The sequence below is a fragment of the Pangasianodon hypophthalmus genome, chromosome 5 (assembly GCF_027358585.1).
Source record: "Pangasianodon hypophthalmus isolate fPanHyp1 chromosome 5, fPanHyp1.pri, whole genome shotgun sequence".
Classification (NCBI taxonomy): domain Eukaryota; kingdom Metazoa; phylum Chordata; class Actinopteri; order Siluriformes; family Pangasiidae; genus Pangasianodon; species Pangasianodon hypophthalmus.
The window spans coordinates 18,977,151-18,997,547 of NC_069714.1; the positions used below are offsets into that span (position 1 = coordinate 18,977,151).

At 37.9% G+C, this 20,397-nt stretch overlaps 1 protein-coding gene across 1 annotated transcript in view; it reads left to right on the forward strand.

Annotated features, from left to right (window-relative positions):
- b3galt1b (UDP-Gal:betaGlcNAc beta 1,3-galactosyltransferase, polypeptide 1b) overlaps nucleotides 1–20,397 on the forward strand; it is a 111,800-nt gene that overhangs the window by 52,735 nt on the left and 38,668 nt on the right. The window contains exon 2 of the mRNA XM_026946525.3: nucleotides 7,088–7,137. The gene's annotated coding sequence lies outside the window, so the exon portion shown is untranslated. The remainder of the gene's footprint in view (nucleotides 1–7,087; nucleotides 7,138–20,397) is intronic.

The following is a 20,397-nucleotide window of genomic DNA, read 5'->3' on the forward strand; positions in this document are numbered from 1 at the left end:
TATACTCTTCTCATCATTCTGGTACAAGTTAATCTTGGTTTCATCTGTCTAAAAAATCTTGCTCCAGAATTGGGCAGGCTTTTTTAGATGATTTCTAGCAAAGTCTAATCTGGCTTTTCTGTTCTTGAGTATTATCAGTGGTTTGCATCATTAGGTAAACCCTCTGTATTTACATTCATGAAGGCGTCTCTTCATTGTAGACTTTGAAAATGATACACCTGCTCCTCAAGAGTGTTCTTGACTTAGCTAGATGTTGAGAAAGAATTCTGTGATCATCCAGTAAAGTTGTCTTTTGTGGTCTTCCAGGCCTTTGGGGTTACTGAGCTCGCCAGTGCATTCCTTCATTTTAAGAATGTACCAATTTGGCCACTCCTAAAGGTTCTGCTGTCTCTCTGATACTGTAGGTCTGTTTTGTTTTTTTCAGCCTAATGATGGCCTTCTTTACTTGCATTGACACCTCTTTGGACCACATATTGAGAGTTCCTATGAACAGCTACCAAATGCAAATTCACCACTTGGAATCAACTCCAGACCTTTTATCTCCTTCACTTTTCATGAAATAACGAGGAAACAGGCCACATCTGGCCATGAAACTGCTTATCAGTCAGTTGTCCAATTACATTTGAGCCTGTGAAAATGGAGGACTCTGTAAAAAATGGCTGCAATTCCTAAACTGTTAATGCAATATTTTTGTTAAACCCCTGAAAAGCTGAAAGTCTACACTTCAATCACATCTTAATAGCTTTTTTTCAAATCCATTGTGGTGGTGTGCAGAGGCAAAATTACAAAAATTGTGTCACTGTCCAAAAACATATGGACCTGACAGTGCACATATGTTGTAAGTGAAAATGGTCCATGAATATACCGTAATCTACCCAGACAAACACCAACAAGCAGGCCAACCACAGCAAAGCAGCTACAAAGCTCTAATGCTGAGCATTTTATTACAGGATATGAGCATCTTTGCTAACCACACTGTTTGTAGTAATTCATTGATAAATATACGCATGCTTGCTTGTTATTTGGAAGATATAGACATCATAACTGGTGCAGAGCATTGTTAATTATTTAAGCTAATGGTCTTGGACTACAGAGTGATTCATCTTTTCCCATCAATACAAATACATTTTGGTAATATTATCACATCCATAACACTTAATCACATAAATTTTATTACTAACCGACCAATGACACCACTGTGGAGGTGAGAGTAGAGTAGTTGCTGAAATAGAGACACTGCAGCATTTTTTTTTTGATAGTATAGATCCTGCAAAAGAAAATCATGTCTCTATTTTTTTTTTTATCATTTGCTCAGTTGCAGTCTGTGTGGATTATATGTAATGTTTTGTTTTTTTTCATGTGGAAGTATTCCAATACCAGTATAATTCTATGAACAAAACCTGTATAGCAGATCAACCATCACACCACTACCACTATGTGCTGAATATGTGTCTGTAGTGCCTTTGTTGACTGGAGAGATTCATACAGAGAACAGAGAGGTTGTTGTGGTTCTCTCCACAGTACTGAACTGCCTTCTAAGTGCTCTGGTCGAGAGCAACAGAGCTGACCACGGTGCTGTAATGGTGTGCTTGGAATACCCAACTTTCTCACTCTGTGTTCACACTAGCAGGTGACAAGTCTGTGATGCCACTTACACTTTGTCACTTGTAAGTGTGTAGCAATTGCTGCCAATATCATTTGTGCATGTGCACTACTTTTTCTTTTAAATAAATTTAAAAAGTAAAATATCAGCTAAAACAAGTAGAACTCGCCACCAACAAGTCTTGTCCTTCTTGTTACTCATTTGTATGTCAAAATACCCTTAAAATATACTTCAAACAGGAACGAAGCAATTTAAAAAAAAACTGTTTCACTATTTATATTTGATCTTGCTGTAACCTTGACCCTGTTTGGATCAGTTCCAAAATGTAATCACTTCATCTGCTGGTTACAATAATAATTCCATGTAAATCTTACAAAATTCAACCACTCTTTCTTGAAATACTGCACTAATGAGAATCTCAGACAGCTAGTTGGATGGATGTAGCGGAGGCATAATGTTGAAAATAACTTCCCTAAACATTACTTACATAGAAAACAATGTGGAGGAATGTTGTAGTGTTCCGGTCATGACATATTTCAAAGTGGTTTGTATCTCTCTCATCTCAGTTGGGAGCACCTCTCCCAGTCTCAGGCCTGTCACCCTGCCACTGCTACAACACTAAATATGATGAATCTGCCTCCTTAATTACCCTGCAGTTCCATGCCAGTAGTTCATCAGCTGTCTACAGCAATTAATATCTCAGCAATAACTGTTCCTCTTGGCAAAGTTTAAAAAAAAAGAATGAATATAGCATGGTGGGAATAGTGGTTAATAACATTGTTTACTGTCACTGCCACAGTAGCTGAGGAATTTGTGAAATTAAAACAGAGAGGAATTCGACTTCAGTTTTCATTATCACAAGGCCTTTTCAGCAGAGGCTCACAGAACAGAGCACATTCATCATTACAGCAGACAGCTTATTTACATATGAGTGCACTGAACTGATAATCTAAATATTTCCCTGCTGAATGAGTGAGACATTATTACCCAGTGTAACCATCACACGCTCCATGACAGTACAATCATAGAGGCATGTTATTCATATGAGCTTCATTTTTTTTTTATTCAGGAGACAGAAGATAAGCGGCAACGATAAAGGTGAACTGACAGGTTCACTGACATATTCATTAGGTCAAAATTGTTTCTTTAGATACGATTCCTTGGGCCAGTCCATCTCAAGTGGTCCAATAATTGTAAAGTTGGTTGCTTGACCGTTTTTAATTTTTATAATTTTTATCTGAATGATTACCTCTATGTATTGGCATTGCAAAACCACCAGTATTTTATTTCACTTAGTTTAAAAATGACAGCCATATTTGTGTCATGGCACACAACAGATTTTGGTTATACAGCTGTTTACAGAAACCTCAGTATTTTGGCTCAGGATGGTCTTAGTTCCTTGGAACAAAAACTGATCTCTAGAACACATTACAAGGTACATGGACATATATAAAAATTTAACACATTTTTGTTCCTTAAACTTAGAACTTAAGTCCTAATGTAATTCTCAAGATTGCTCACAGTTTCATTATTAGGGTCAATTTATAATGGGAAGGGTTTGAGTCTCAGTCTTAATTTTTTTAGGGGAAACCTAGGTAAGTATAGTGTGCATGCAGAACATTTCAGGTTTGAGAGTTCTCTTATCTTTTTATGGAGGCGAGAAAGTGCAATTTTTTAAAAATTCCCCTTACTTTCGGGTTGAATATCTCTGGTGGGGGACCAGATACGAACCTGAAATGTTCACATAAATAAGTTCTCTCTAGTAGCATTCTGCTGTAAAAAAAAAAATGTTGAGTTTGAGATTCCACTGGTTATAGAGCTAGTAGAAATCTGGGGAAAAGCCTTTATACATAATTTTATATATAACTTTATACATGCTAAACTCTGCAGAGTTGATTACAAAAAATTAGAAAAAAAAGTGGTCTTTTATCCAGTCTTCAGCTGTCCAGTTTCAGTGAGTCTGTGCCCATGATAGCCTCAGATTCTTGTTCTTAGCTGACAGGAGTTATTGTTGTTGTGTTTAATTGTGCTTTATAAATAAAGTAAAGAAAGAATGTAAAGAAAGAAAGGAGTGGAACCTGATGTGGCCTTCTGTTGTTGTAGACCGTCCACTTCAAGGTTTGATGTGCATGCCGAGATGCTTTTCTGCTCACCACAGTTGTAAAGAGTGGTTAATTGAGTTACTATAGACTTCATGTCAGCTCAGACCGGTCTGGTCATTCTCCTCTGATCTCTATCATCAGCAGGGTGTTTCAGCCTGCAGACCCTCCACACACAGGATGTTTTTTGTTTTTCTGACCATTCTGTGTAAACTCTAGAGACTGTTATGTGTGAAAATCCAGGAGATCAGCAATTTCAGAAATACTCAAAACAGCCCGTCTGGTACCAACAACCATGCCTCTGTTAAAGTCACAGAGATCACACTTTTTCCCACATTCTGATGTTTGATATGAATATTAACTGAAGCTCTTGACCTGCATCTGCATGATTTTTTGCATTATTCTGCTGTCACATGATTGATTATATAACGGGATGAATGTGCAGTTCTACAGGTGTTCCTAATTAAGTGGGCGGTGAGTGTACACTCACCTACCGCTTTATTAGGAACATCATACCAGGTAGGACCCCCTTTGCTGTCAGAACTGCATCAGTTTTCGTGGCATGGATTCCACAAGATGTTGGAAATATTCTTTTCATGTTGACGTGATTGCATCCCGTAATCCATACTGTAAATCTCCTGTTCTCCCGAATCCTAAAGGTGTCCTATTGGATTCAGATGAGGTGACTGGGGAGGCCATTAAAGTACACTCATTGTCATGTTCGTGGCATCAGTTTGAAATGACTTTCACTTTGTGACATGGCACATTATTATGCTGGAAGTAGCCATTATAAGATTACATTGTGGTCAGCCATTGTCAGCATCAATACTGATAGGTTGTGGCATTCAAATGATGCTCAATTGGAATTAAGGGGCCCAATATGTGCCAAGTAATCATTCCCCACACCATTATACCACCTCCACCAGCCTGGACTGGTGCCACAAGGCAGGATGGGCCCATGGATTCATGTTGTTGACAGCAAATCTTGTGTCATGTTACAGAAATCAAGGTTATCAGACCAGACAACATTTCTCCAATTGTTAACTGTCCAGTTTCAGTGAGTCTGTCCCCACTGTAGCCTCACATTCCTGTTCTGGGCTGACAGGATTGGAACCTGATGCATTTTTCTGCAGTTGTAACCCATCTGCCTCAAGTTTACAACAGTGTATTCTGAGATGCTTTTCCGCTGACCACAGTTGTAAAGAGTGGTTATTTGAGCCTTCCTGCCAGCAGAACTGCGTGGAAGCCACTGTATGTTTTTGTTTTTCGCACCATTCTATGTAAATCGATGTGTATGAAAATCCCAGGAGAAGAGCAGTTTCTGAAATACTCAAACCAGCCCATCACCAACATCCATGCCACAGTCAAAGTCACTGAGATCACCTTTTCCCCATTTGTTGTTTTATATAAACATTAACTGAAGGTCTTGACCTATCTCCTTATTGCACTGCTGCCACATGATTGGCCGATTGGATAAGTGCACGAATGAGGAGATGTACAGGTGTTCCTAATAAAGTGGTCATTGTAGTAGTTACTGAATAAAGGAAGGTATGTAAGGGATTCATTTTTGAAGAAATTTTGTGAGTAAGTTTTGATGGGTCTATTAGTAGAAAGCAAAATGGATGATCATTGCACTGAAACTGCAGTGAGGAATTAAAAAAGCCTGGTATTATTTAAATTAGACCTAATGGAAGCCAACTACAGAAATAACTCTTAATTATGACTGAAATTTAATATATGTTCAGAGCGTTGGGTTCAAAGACTGCAATGTCTGTGATTTACTATTCAGATAAAGAAAGTGATAGAGGTACATGGTGATAAACTGATTTAAAACATATTCGTCTGACATCTGCTGATGATTTCTGTAACTTGCTGAAAGCAGACGGTTATTAATTAAAAGACATTCTGAAAATGGTAATTATATTTTAAGAACATTCTTTCTTTTTTAGAAGTCATCAAATACATTAGCAGTTTTGTGTAGTATACAATAGGACGGGGCAATATGCCGATGTGATGTCGATACTGTGATGTATTAACATAATGATACACTTTTTTTTTTTTTTTTTTTTTTTTTTTTTTTAAGTATTATCAGGTGTCAGTGCTTTCATGACTCCTTTGTTACTCACTGTAAAAAGTAACTGACTGGACATTTTATTTTACCTTCAGCAAAATTATATATTGTGATATATATCAGGTGTTATAAAGATGTTTTCAAATATTTAGATGTAATATTTTTGCCATATCAGCCAGCCCTAGTATGTGATTATCTTCAAATGAAAGAGTGAGAAGAAACCCTTGATTATCATTCTAGAGAGACTGTTTGGGACTGTTGTATTTGTGATTTTTTACAAACCGTCATCAGTGAAGGATTGAGATGATGAAGTATCCATGTCATCTTACCTTTTGGGAAGTGTATTTATTTTATCTCTTTCATACATGAGCATGGAATTCAGTGCTTCAAAATTGCAGTGATGGTGCTATATTTGCATTAAAAATATGTAGCACCATTTAAATTTAATGTAGGTCTTCTATAACTGTACATATTAAAATAACCCATATGTCAGGTGAATGAATGGAGTGTATATTTTACAGAAGTTGTGCACCAAAAAATGCAAGCTGCATATGCTGCCCGTTTTGCACGTATGTCTTGGTTAATATGCAATATGGGTTGTTTCTGCCTAATACCACATATAAGATATCTATACAGCTAGATCAATTTAGCACGAGCAGTGTGATTTACTGCCTGTCAGTTATTTCAGGAAGCAGTTGTGTGCACAGATTAATCAGTCAAAGATCAGGTTTCTGCCATTTGAAGACCAAACAAAACTAATTTAAATGCCATTTCTACAACCTACTTTGCATAGTACTTCATTTACACATTTTTCTCTTTGTAATCCACCTGCAGCATACCCAATAACAGTACAAGCAATGTATCAGGATTGCACATGCAAATTAGCACTCTTTATTTTGGATCGTTGTAAATCAGGGCTTCCAGCCATGGAGAAAAATGCTAAACACATGTATGAAACAGACAGCGTGCGAAGTGTGAAGCGCTCTTTTCAGCAGCAGATATTCTTGCTTTAAAATGTAATGCCTCTGTTGTCTTCAAGTACATCAATCTCCTGAGTGTGGCTTCACAGAGACAGGTCACAGGTCGCACTTTCCAAACACTGCAAGACTAATAATCAATTGCTCCAGTCACACTCTCTGACAGACTCATAAAAATGCAGTCGTTTATCCTCCATCCATCTCTTTTTGTGTCATCCTTTCCCTGATTGTCTCACTGTTTCTTTCTGTCTTTCTGTTCATCCCCGCCTCCCTCTTCTGTTTTTGCTTGTCATTGTCTCAAGTGCATTTTAATAACCTGTGACCTCTGTCTCCACAGATCATTTGAGGATGTTGGTCATGATGTGGAAAGGGCAGCATATGTATGAGGTACAATATTGTATTATTTTCCTCAACTCTAACGGCTGCATTTCAGTCACACTTGACATGGTTGAATGATTACACTCCCAAAGGCAATCTAATTAACCTCGTAAATTAATACCCCAAGTAAACACAAGATATAACCTTGTAGAATAGTTTGACTTTGTTATTTTTAAATGCATGTGCAGAGAAAAATCTGTGTTGATTTATGACTTAGACTGAAGCTACATATCACGCTTATAAGTTAATGAAGACCTTCTATATCTATATATATTTCCCATAATACCCATACATCAGCTGAATAAATGGAATATATACTTTACAGATGTGTGAAAAGCTTCACAATAAGGACCAAGAAAGTACAAAAAATAATCAGTCACCTTACACTTTTAAGCCTAAACCTATTACACCTCCAGCACTGCTTTATAAAAGATTTATCCAGTGCTTATAACTGTATTATGAAGACCAAAGGTAGATTTCGTTCTAGTAAAGTCAAGACCTTGGAATAACAATGTTCTATCTGAATGTTTTGTTTTGATTTGTGTTGTTTGGTAAAAATCGGTTAGTTATAAATGAGTTATGTACATGCCACTGAATGTATGTGAGGGTTTGTACAAAAATATTGCTTAGAAGTATAATAGTCAAATAGTCAAAAAAAAAAAAAAGATCTGCTCTGATTTTATTGAAGTTCCAAACTTTATGGCTCAATATCATAATATTTTCGGGTAGACCCATATAATTTCAAGGTTGCAGTATTACTGAGATATTAAAATAAATAATAGGTAAGTAGTGCTTTGTAGGGTAACCGTATAAATTGAGTTTTAAGTATGCAGAAGTAATGCAAGTCCCAGTCAGCTCACTCTTTTAATTTTCCTTTTTAAAAATAGAAATGTGCAAATTACAGTCTTTGGCTCTGAGGTCTGTCAGCAGACGTTTTCCTCTAACCACAGTGCTTAATGCTTTTACTCATTAAAATTATTTGAAGTGGGAATTTTAAGACAGTAAAGGTGCTTACTGAGAGCCTTAAATGCCATTTACTGAATTCTCTATTGGGCCAAATGGATATACTTTTATATATCTTTATACTTTTTATTGCAGTCTGATTTTACAGAATTAGTCAGTGGCTCATTGCATTACGCTTTAAAAAGAGGCTTTGTTGTTGTTAATCTCCTGTATTTACCTGTCAAATCAGTCTCACTTTTGCACTGTCACTGTTGCCTGTGTTTAATTTTCATTGGCATTTCTTTGGTAAAGTTTCTGAAAGCTTATGCAAACATTGTAAGTGTTGCTGCAGCTTGAGTAACTTAGAGGCCCATTTGATTCCCTTCAGCAATAACAGCTTTCAGAAATTGGATTTTTAATAGGCTTTTTTAACAGACATTCAGTATTATGTACATTATGCATTGCTTAGAGCCAAGAGGGTAAATCAAGGGATCAAGGCTGTTCAACATTCATTCATTCTTTTGTGTCCTGACAGCCTGGATCCACAATATTGCACGGCTTCGTAATTTTCCTCATAAACACCTGAAATTCTGCTTTTCAGGGGACTGACTTAATTTAATGCACAAGAGAAGCAACCCTGCTGTGCCTGTGAGTGTGTGTGAGTGTGTGTGTGCATTTTGTAATCATGGTAATCATTACATTCTCCCTTTCCTTCTATTTATTCCCAGTAGCTTGGTTTAAAAGAGCTGTATTGATTTTGGCACATGGAGCAATAACAATATGGAGTCCAACGCTAAATGAGGTTGTTGTAGCTTTTCTAGAATTTTTGTTCTCAGTCAGAACATATTGCTTGACATGGTTAGAGTTGGTTCATAATCATATACAAAGAGACAGAAAGGACAAAAAAGGGCAAACAGTCATATAAACAAAAAAGGCTCAGAAATACACAAGCCATCAGCATGAGCAGATATCAACAGGAAGTGCTTGGGTTTAGCCAGAGTTGGTGTGAGCCAATCAGGTGCTTTAACGTCTTACTTTAACTGTCGCTTTAACAGTCTTAATTTGATTTCGCATTTAGCTTTATAAATAACAAGGCCTACAGTTAGGCATCGCTCTGAAGCTTGCGCTTCCTGAAAGTGTTACCCTTTCTGCAGTGGATAATCTCACCTGGATACTGTAGACTTGTACCTAAGAACTGCTGCCGGAGTCATAAACACTGTGATGCTTATACAGATCAGCCTTTCAGCACACTTAATCGTGTTTTACATTATAGTATACTGCCGTGGAAGACTAGTGAATTATACCTTCACTATCTGGTGTCACCCAGAAAACAACAGGTTTCCTTTTGAGTCCGGTTCCTCTCAAGATTTCCTCCTCGTGTTGTCACAGGGAGTCTTTCCTTGGTCGCATCTGGATTGCTCATTAGGGATCTAGTAAATCTACATCTGGAAGCTGCTTTTTGACAATATCCTCTGTTAAAAGTGCCATGCATGTAAAATTGAATTAAATTGAATGATCTGTGTCAGTATTTTTAATGTAAATGTGCCCTGTATGTAGGTGTGAGGGTTATTGACTAGTGCAAAATTGCATGTGATGTTGCTGAATGGCGAATGACTTCTCTGTAACACCATGCCGCTGCTGCTCTCTCTCCGCCCTCGCCTTCTCAACGATTAATGTCTTTTTTTTAACCACCGCTCTCCTCTTACTTTTAATCTATCTGTCAATAATTCTGATCAATTGGACGTGAATTATAGATGGTAATTAAAGAAAGGTGCATTACCACAGTGCTGTGAGAAAAACAGAGCAGATGTCGCCCAATGCGAGTACTAGTGGCATTTCTGTGACCCATTGTCAGCAAGCCAGAACCCATATTTATTAAGCATCTGAGAGCAAGTTCTGGTCTGTTAGAGTGTTCATTAGACTGTAAAAGTCAGAGCCAAGCATTTATTAAAATGTAAAGCTGATTCTACAAAGTCAGGGCTCTGACTTTGAACCTTGAGCCCTAACTACAGCTCGCTTCTCAAACTTTGACTGGAGTTCTGTTCAGTTGAACATCAGAGAGCAGGAGTCGTGTTTCACAGCCAGATTTTTTCAAATTGTTCTAATCCCAGCCACTGGATACACCACTGGTTTAAATAAAATTTATAAGCTGGTTGTGTGTAATGTTTTCAAATCTTTGCCATGGATAACCACAGGTTCACTGAAACACTTTGGGGTTAAGCACATTGCTCATGGGCACAATGCTGTGTGCCCTGACATGCTCATGATGTATTAATACATGCCACCAGCCCTGAGCGCTTGCCTCCTCGTCATGCTGTGCTTTGGGAATGAGGAGTCTTTGGAAACCTGATTTTATTCGACTCCAAGAGGGACCTGAAAAAAATAAACCTGATTTTGCGGAGTTGTGGCTCTTGAAGTGAGATTACATTTAACAAGCTCTGCTTGAAGCATTTTATATCCAGAGGCTGGACGGATGATGAATAATGCACCACAAACTAGATTTCTCTCAGCCCAATTTCTACCAGACCACAAGGCCTGCCAAACCTACTTCATCCTGTTACACGCTTCAGCGTACGGCAAATGAATTCATTGTTTCATTTGTAAAGCCTCTGTCATTTTCATGAATAGCTTCCCACTATTAGCTATAGCTGCTGGGAAGAGCTTAGCTGCATCTGAAACTGTGTATTATGCACTATATATTATTGGGGGTTTTCATCTGGCGGAGCACGGTCCACATGCAGACCCAGAAAAAATATTTCGGTGAACTGACCTGAGCAGCTGAAATGCTGTAACAGGGCTGATAAACATATGAAAAATAATTGGCCATAGTCTAGTTCATATTCTGTAGTGGATCCTCTGTTGAATGCATTTATGTACATTGTTTGGTTGGAAGCAGCTCATCGCTGCTAGAGACATTAGATCAGAAAGGGGAGAAGCTCCAAGACTTTTTTTTTTAATTATTATTATTACTACATATGAGTATATAGTAATTCATTTTTGTAGGGTAGTATCTCAAATTAAACATTGTTTGTACTAAATGGAAATGAAAAGGTAACACACAGTACCATACATCATTGAACCACAACCTCTACATAATCAAAAGGAGCAATTTTAAAACCCTAGATGTCAAATTTTTTTTTCATACTCATTTGTGCCTTCTCCATAATGCCGTATTCTCTCCTCGCATTGCCCACACAGCTAAATGTAACATGCAGTGCCCTCTGGTGGCTCCGCTCCTTTATTCTACGTAGAGAAGGTCGCAGCTACTCAGTGCAAAAAGTGTCCGACGGTCCTCACTTAATTTTTTTCCGGTTTAAGTACATCATTGGTGTATTAATAGTACTCTGCATCTCACTGAGTTCCCCTGAGACATCATGTAAAAGCGCGACAGCTGTACTGTAAGGTACCTGCTGGTATTTATTTATTTTTTCCCTTTAAGGGGTTTTGATTTATGAAATAAACCTGTTGGGAAATAAACTAATGTTTTATTGGTGTTTTACAAGTTTATTCCTATTGGCAGTGCTGTTTCCAAAAGCTTGTACTGAGGAGAGCATGCATTTTATATTGTACTGTACAGCCTCTACAGTTTGAGTTGCTCTGAGCACAACATTTAATGCCTGTCAAAGCATGACAGGAAATAGAAATATTATTTAAACATGAGATTATAGAGTTGTCAAATTGAGTGGCAGGTAAGTGGAGGTAAATTGAATGTGCTATTTACATGAACGAAATGTTCTGATCTGAGCGACTTTGACAAGGGCCAAATCGTGATGGCTAGATGACTGGGTTAGAGCATCTCCAAAACAGCAAGTCTTGTGGGGTGTTCCCGGTATGCAGTGATTAGTACCTACCAAAAGTGGTCCAAAGAAGGCCAACGGGCAACAGGGTCATGGCACCCAAGGCTCACTGATGTGCATGGGGAGCGAAGGCTAGCCTATCTAGTCTGATCCCAAAGAAGAGTTACTGTAGCACAAATTGCTGAAAAGGTTAATTCTTGCTATGATAGAAAGGTGTCAGAAAACACAGTGCATTGCTGCTTGCTGCATATGGGGCTGCCTAGCCGCAGACCAGTCAGAGTGCCCATACTGACCATTTTCCACCACCTAAAACACCTACAATGGGCATGTGAGCATCAGAACTGGATCATGGAGCAATGGGAGAATGTGGCCTGGTCTGATGATTCACGTTTTACATCTTGTGGATGGCCGGGTGCATGTGCATTGCTTACCTATGGAAGAGATGGCACCAGGATGCACTATGGGAAGAAGGCAATCCGGTGGAGGCAGTGAGATGCTCTGGGCAATGTTCTGCTGGGAAACCTTGGGTCTTGGCATTCATGTGGATGATACTTTGACACATACCACCTACTTAAACATTGTTGCAGACCAAGTACACCCCTTCATGGCAACAGTATTCCCTAATGGCAGTGGCCTCTTTCAGCAGGATAATGCGCCCTGTCACACTGTAAAAATTGTTCAGGAATGGTTTGAGGAAAATGACAGAGTTCAAAGTGTTGACTTAGCGTCCAAATACCTCAGATCTTAATCCGCTCGAGCATCTGTAGGATGTGCTGGACAAACAAGTCTGATCCATGGAGGCCCCACCTCGCAACTTACAGGACTTAAAGGATCCGCTGCTAAAGTTTGGTGCCAGATACCACAGCACACCTTCAGAGGTCTTGTGCAGTCCAGTCCTCGACAGGTCAGAGCTGTATTGCTGACACAAGGGGGACCTCCACAATATTAGGCAGGTGGTTTTAATCTTATGGCTGATAGGTGTGTATGTATGTGTACATATATATATATATATATATATATATATATATATATATATATATATATATTAGAGATCCTACTAATAACTTAGTGTGTGTGTGAGTGTGTCCGTAAACCAATCACACATCTCTCCAGTGACCTCCCTGTGGTCAGTGTGGGATCAGTGCTATTACTGAGGTCAGTGGCTGTCAGGGAAGTGATAAATTGCCAAGAAGATCTGTGCTGCAGCAAATGAGACGTTACCATGGGACAAATTTGCAGTAATACTCAACACCCTCTGCAGAGCTTTTAAGGCTATCAAAGGCAATTTTAAAAGAAAGTCTCTTGTTTTTAGTACTGTCTCATCTTGCTTGTAATGTTCTTCTTCAGAAGGTTCAGCTAGGACTCCAGTGTCATCAGTGTATTAAAGCACGATGTGCCCGAGTTCAGGAACAGCCCATTACATGAACAGCATATTATCCAAATTGCTCATTACATCTCTGTATTACATTTAGGGGAAATTGCTTCGGAATTGTTGTAGGGCAAATGATCATGGGTTCATTTTCTTCCTGTGTACGCGTTACTCTGTTCTTATAGAACGCTGCCAGATGAATTTCTAGAGGAGCTTGTGTCACTGTGACATGACTCGGTGTAACAAATTTTGGTCTCTGCTTGTTTGGCAAATTGAACTTACTGTGACAGTGCATTGTCAAAGGTCTCTGCAATACTACTTGCTCTTGCAGAGACTCTTTCACAGGGCCTGCTGTGCACTCTGTGTCAAGCTGAGTAAAGACAGCCCTCCAGTCAGTAATAGTGATGCCGTGGAATCTGTATACATGCTCCTGACATCCAGCATCATCTCCATATGGCGAATATTGGTATTATTTAATGTATATCAGAGTTTCTTGGCAAATAAGCTTGCTTTTTTTTTATACTGATTTCAGAGGTCTGAATATTGACCAGTACTCATCTGATGCTACCACCATATCACCATATCTCAGCAAGCTCATGTTGTCATCTTATGTGACACGGATGGCACTTGGTGTTCTGTGTTCATATGCATGTCATAACGTAACACGTTGCATAAAATGTGTCATTGGATCTGATTGGAATATATGTCCAGTCCAATCTAATATCCAGGATTTTTTTTTAATGACAATATTCCATTCACAATTTTGTCTTTTTGGTATTAATTATTTAAGAGAAATACTAGACAGGTGCGGTTCTAATGGAAAATAATGATAAAAAAAAAAATAAGGTAGCAGTGAAATAAGGTCACAAAAGTTTTTGTTAATTGAGCAAAACCAAGATACCCTTTCTGTAATTTAATCTAGGATTAGATGTTTAGCACACATACCGAGTGCATGGTATGTACTTGCATGAATTTTTCAATGATAAAACATTTAAGCTGAATAATTCACTCTTAGTTAGTTTATAACTGTAAGTAATAATGCATCTCCACAAACCTAATAAAATCTAATTTGAAAAAAGTAATGGATGTTGTTTATTCCAACCTGGCATGCTTATTTTTGCTCTGTTCATAAAACTTTCCTAGCATCTGTGAGGAACATCAAAACTAAGTTTAGGAAAGTAGTAAGAAATGTGAGCAAACAAAAAGTCGCTAGGATATTTACAACTCCATTAAATTCCAAATGAGCTGATATTTTTCATAAAATAGTAAAATGTCTCACTTTAAACATTTCATATGTTGTCTGTTCTGTTGTGAATAAAATATGGGTTTATGTGATTTGTTAATCTTTGAATTCTGTTTTTATTCGCATTTTACAAAGCGTCCCACCTTTTCTGGAAATGGGGTTATAATAAATTGAGTTGCAGCAGCCCTCATGCTAATCATGAAGTCACGCAGGTTTTACTTTTTTATGAAATCTTTCTCTCTCTGTCTCTCTTTCTCTCTCACTCTCTGGCTGAAATGGAGGTGTTAACTGGTTCTGTCCTGTGTTTGCTTATATGAGCCATGAACTTGTGGAGAAAGGATTTTTTTAAACATATTTTGACATGACATGAGTATGAACTCAATAAAAAGTTCTGGGGAGTCATCCCAGTGCTTTGAAAAGTGCTGTGTTAAATGTCAGCTTGTCCCTGTTTATCCACCAGCCATGTTAAAGGCCTTGGTGAACTGTCTGAATGTTGATGCACGCACGTGTTTATATTATCCTTGGCCTTTAGTAGTTTTTGTGCATGCAGGGGCACAAGTTTAAGCCTGGGCTTCAGAACTGCGCTTCTGTGGACCTCTGTGGCGTATAAATCACTGTTTAGGATTCTGCCTGAGAGATATAAAGATAAAAAAAAGAAGTAAAGTTAAAATCGATTTTCACTGTCACAATTTGAACTGGACTTGTTTCTCTTGGTAAAGAGAATGACTGACTTTAAAAATTCCGAGTGCTAGAGTGGGAGAAGATTTTTGGTGATCACTGGAAGTGAGAATGTCAGATCATGGACTATAATAAAACAGCATTTCCATATGGATTTTCCTTTTTTGCCCTCTGTCTCCCCCTTCCTCTCTGCATTCACAGAAGCGTACAATTTACTGATCACAATTGTTTGTACTCTCTGCCATACAGCTTTCTAAAGGTAATGTACCATCACCAGTAGTGCGATGTGTGTGTGTGTGTATGTCTGTGTGTGTGCGTGGTTGTGTGTGTGTGTGCATTTGTTTTGTTTGTTTGTGTGAACAGATATGTTTGGTGGTCTGGGAAAACTTGGTTGTCACTGCAGCTGAATTCTGGAAAACAGCAACAAAAAAAGACAAAATAGGGTTTTGACAAAAATTCAGAGTTGTTTTGTGCAATGATATCCTTTCTGACATTAGGACTGCATTAAGAAAGCATAAATATGTGACTACATTAAGAAAGCATATTACCAAAAAATGACAAGGAAATGTTTTGATTTCAGGTTACCTTCTAACCTTGTTTTGGCTGTCTGCCTGCAAAGATCATGTCAGGTATTAAGCTAGTGGTAAAAACAGTCTCTAAAGATGTCTAAAACCTTACTAGCTATGTGTGCTTTTCTTCTCACACAATAAATGTCATGCACTGATGTCTGTGCCAGTGGGCTTCGTGCTGGCTAGTGGCAGAATCTGGCAGGATCACCTTATCCGTCAGCGATCTTTGGAACAGAAATATGCCCATCTATTTTGTTTTTTTTGCTGACTGCTTGTTGTCAACACGTGCCTTCCGGGTGAGTCTTCGGTTCCATTGCAAAAGAGGAGTGGATCATCAGAACATCCAGACACTGGACTACACTCCACTATAGGGGTGTAATGATCCATCATTATATGATGCATTGTGATGCAAAAATGTGATAAAGTGCATCATGGAAACGTACGATTCACAATCACAAATCCTCACATATATATATATATATATATGTACAGTACTGTGCAAAGCAATGCTGTAGAGCAATGATGCCTTCAAAAATAATGAAATTAAATGTTTCTACATTTTAAAAAAATACTATAAAGAGCAGTAAACAGTAATAAATGAAACAAAGTCAATATCTGGTGTCAATCCTACGCTTTAAAAAAAATAGTAGTCTCAGATACAATTTGTGCAGTTTTATAAGGAAATGAGCTGTAAGTGTTACTGAGCATCTTGCAGAAGCAGACACAGTTCTTCTGGAGACTTTGACTGTCACACTTCCTTCTTATTTTTTCAGCAAAACCCAGCAGCCTTCATTATGTTTTTTGGCTGAAAAGTGTCTCTTATGTAATATGCTGCTTTCTTTGACATATTACTGACATACAAACATTTTTCTGTAACATTTAATTTTGTGCTGGAAAACTAATGTTTGGAAATCAAAAAAGTTTTTGTACTCAATCAATAATGTAGAAGTCATAAAATAAAAATCTATGACAAAGTTTGTACTAAAAAAAATAGGGTGCCTAAGACTTTTGCACAGTACTATATATATATATATATATATATATATATATATATATATATATATATATATAATTAACATAATTTTTCTTCATTCATTCTTTGTCAGATGTAATTTGAGAATCGAATCAAATCAAAATCGTGAAGCCAATATCCTGAATTGAATCAAGTCATGACCAGAGTGTATCGCTACACCCCTATTCCACTATTGACCACGGAATCACTGTCATTGAAGACGGTGTTGATTGATGTAATGTTGATCTGAAATAAAACATTTATTCTAAAGGACTTTTCACTTCTCATTGCTTGGTAATTTTTAACTGAGACCTGCAACTTTTTTAACCTTTATTTTTAACTGCAACTTTTTTAGATCCCTTATGACAAATGGAAAAAGCGGAGTCGTGGCCTCCAAAATGTAATGTAGTTTTCAAGTACAGTCGTTAAAACTGGATTTCAGTGTACAGACCTCCTAAAGCAAGCAATAGTTTTCTTGATTTTTCAGATTTTAAACATGAGTGATTAGTTAATTCCAAGCACAGTCACATGCACCCTTATAAAAGCAAACAGGTTATTATATGCAAACAGGTTATTGTAACAGGTTAAAGTTTTTTCTTCTTTTCCATAAAACACTGCTATTTGTTTTCCAATTTTTTGTTTTTCCCTTTTTTCACTATTTTCTTGGCTGCTATAACACATTAAAGGTGGAAAAAGATCTGACATGATTTATCTTGGTTTCATGTTTTACATCAAAAAGACCTGCAACTGTATCAGGAGTGTGTGTAGACTTTTTTATATCCACTGTATATATTCATTGGATATATATTATAAAAAATGTTACAGGTTTGGGTTTGAGATCGAAAGATGAATATGAGATGATAGATCAGAATTTCAGCTTTCATTTCCTGATATTTACATCTAGATGTGTTAAACAACTTAGAACATGGCACCTTTTGTGTGAACCCTACCCTTTAAAGTGATCAAAAATATTGGAACATGTGCCTGACAGGTGTTTCTTCTTGTTGCCCAGGTTTGCCCTGTTAGATTGATTGTTTAACAATTAATAGCTCTGAATGTTCTCAAACTCTTGGTTTGAGAAAGCTGTTTGTGGGAGAAAAGCACAGAAAAACCCAAAAACAACAGTCAGTGACATCTTCAACAACCTCCACAGGGAAGGGGTGAAGGTATCACAATCCACTCTTTAAAGAAGACTTGAGAGCAGAAATATAGAGGCCATGACACAAGATGCAAACCACTCATCAGCAGTAAGAATCCGAAGACCAGACTGGAATTCGCAAAGAAATACAGAGATGAGCCACAAAAGTTCTGGAACCAAGATTAACCTCTACCAAAGTGATGGAAATGCCAAAGTATGGAGGAAGAAAGAATCTGCTCATGATCCAAAACATATGAGCTCAACGGTCAAGCATGGTGGAGGTAGTGTCATGGCTTGGGCTTGCATGGCTGCTTCTGGAACGGGATCACTAATCTTTTGATAATGTAAGTCTACAGAAACATTCAGTCTGCCAGTTTACAGAGAAATGCATCCAATCTAAATGGGAGGACCTTCATCACGCAGCACGATAATGACCCAAACACGCTGCCAACACAACAAAGGACTTCATCAGGGGGAAAAGTGGAAGGTTTTAGAATGGCCAAATCAATCGCCAATTGAAAAGCCAATTGTGCATGCATTTCACCTCCTGAAGAGGAGACTGAAGGGAGAAACTCCCTAAAACTGAAAGAAGCTGTGATACAAGCCTGGAAAAGCATCATAAAAGAAGAATGCAACAGTGTGGTGATATCAGTGAGTTACTGGCTTGATGCAGTTATTGCAACCAAGGATATGCAACCAAATATTAAGTGTTATTTACCTTAAGATTATGTGTTCCAGTACTTTTGCTCACCTAAAGAATGGGTGGTCTTCCACTAAAGGTGTCTTGTTCTAAGTTGTTCAACACATCTAGATGTATATATCAGAAAATGAAAGCCAAAATGATAATCTATAGTCTCATATTCATCTTCTGATCTCAAACCCAAATTTCTTCAGTATATAGCAGAAAAAGAACTGGCCTTTCCATTCCAATACTTTCAGAGAACACAGTATGTGACTTAAATGGAAATGATGGAGTACTACAGAGTAACTACAGCTATATGGAAAGAAAGAAGCTGTAAGGCAAATGAAAGTGTCAGATCATGCTCCCTAATCCTTGACGCAACTATATCATATGAAGGCTGAACCTCATCTCTGTACCTCAGGCTTTTTCACAGTTGGTTTGACCATATACTTAAAGATACTGGCTTTATCAATCAAGAACAACAAGTAAACATGACGGATGTGGTGCATGCCATTCATACACTCAGAACTTAAGCATGTTGGTCTTCAGCATTTATTGGATCTCTGTCTGGACACATGCAATCTGTTCAGAGCCTGTGCACTGTCAGATGGCCAACTGTTAATGAATTCATTTGGGAACTCCTACATATTCTGATTAGTAAGGAATAAGAATTGAAACTTTAAAAAATTGACTTGATGAATATCAAGAAGTGTTGCCTTATAAAGAAAATAAAGAAGAAATTCTTTTGTTTTGCTCTTTGCTGCTTTATGCACTTTTATGCTGTTTGTACACCGCTCAGGCTGGCACAATGTCAGAAGGGGCACGAGTGCAGCAGCAGATGGCTGGAGAATATTATAGGTCCTTGCCGCAGGGCCAGCCTGCTCCTCTCCTGCTGCCTTTTCTCCTTGCCACGTTCCCACTGTTTCTTTGTCCAACACTCTCACACATAGATCTTTACAGACCCACATGTCTACAATGGTATAGCTTGTATACTTTCTCTGATCTCTGATTCATTTAACCTCCCAGAACTATCTAAAGTTTTAGGGAAGGACAGTGTAGTCACAGAGGACTAGCACAGAGTGATATACAGCACCTAGACACTACCTATCAATCTTTGAAAGACAAGCATTATCAACTTCAGCAGCCCAGATGTCAGAAGAACAGATGCAGATGCAGTTCAGTGTAGGAGGTAGTGCATTTAGAGCCCACATTGCTGTATATTTACCTCTGTTTCATCAGTGCTGCATCATTAATCTGAATGAATATAATGAAGGAAAACTACTGGAGGAAGATTCTACAATACTCATATACCTACTGTATTTTGGTATGTGCTGACAGAAAGAGACAGGCTGATGGAAGAGACAATACATATGTCAGCACTTGCATTAGGTTCATAAGGACATGGACAAAGAACAAAGAGAGATACAGAAAGAGTGAAAGCATTTGTGTGGGAGGGTGGGGGGGATAGTGAGACGGGAATGAGGACACATTCTCTTTTAGTGTCCTTGAAGCTAAAAGAATTGAGTTTGATATACACACAGAGTATTTTTATTTATATATAGTGCAGCTTGTATATTTTAAATTATTTTCCAAACTGTGCATTACACACAAAATGATACATCTTTACTATATCAAATGTGCCATGATGTATGCAACAGGGACAAGGCACTCTAGTACTCTAATACAGCTTGTTTACATAGTCTGCTTCTTTTAAACACAGTATAATCTTTTAGACACAACACACTTTATCTCTCATTTGGCTGTACATATGACCAAAATATTTGCTCCATCACCCAGAAGGGGCATCTGATCACATGGATGATTCTGAACTTCCCATTT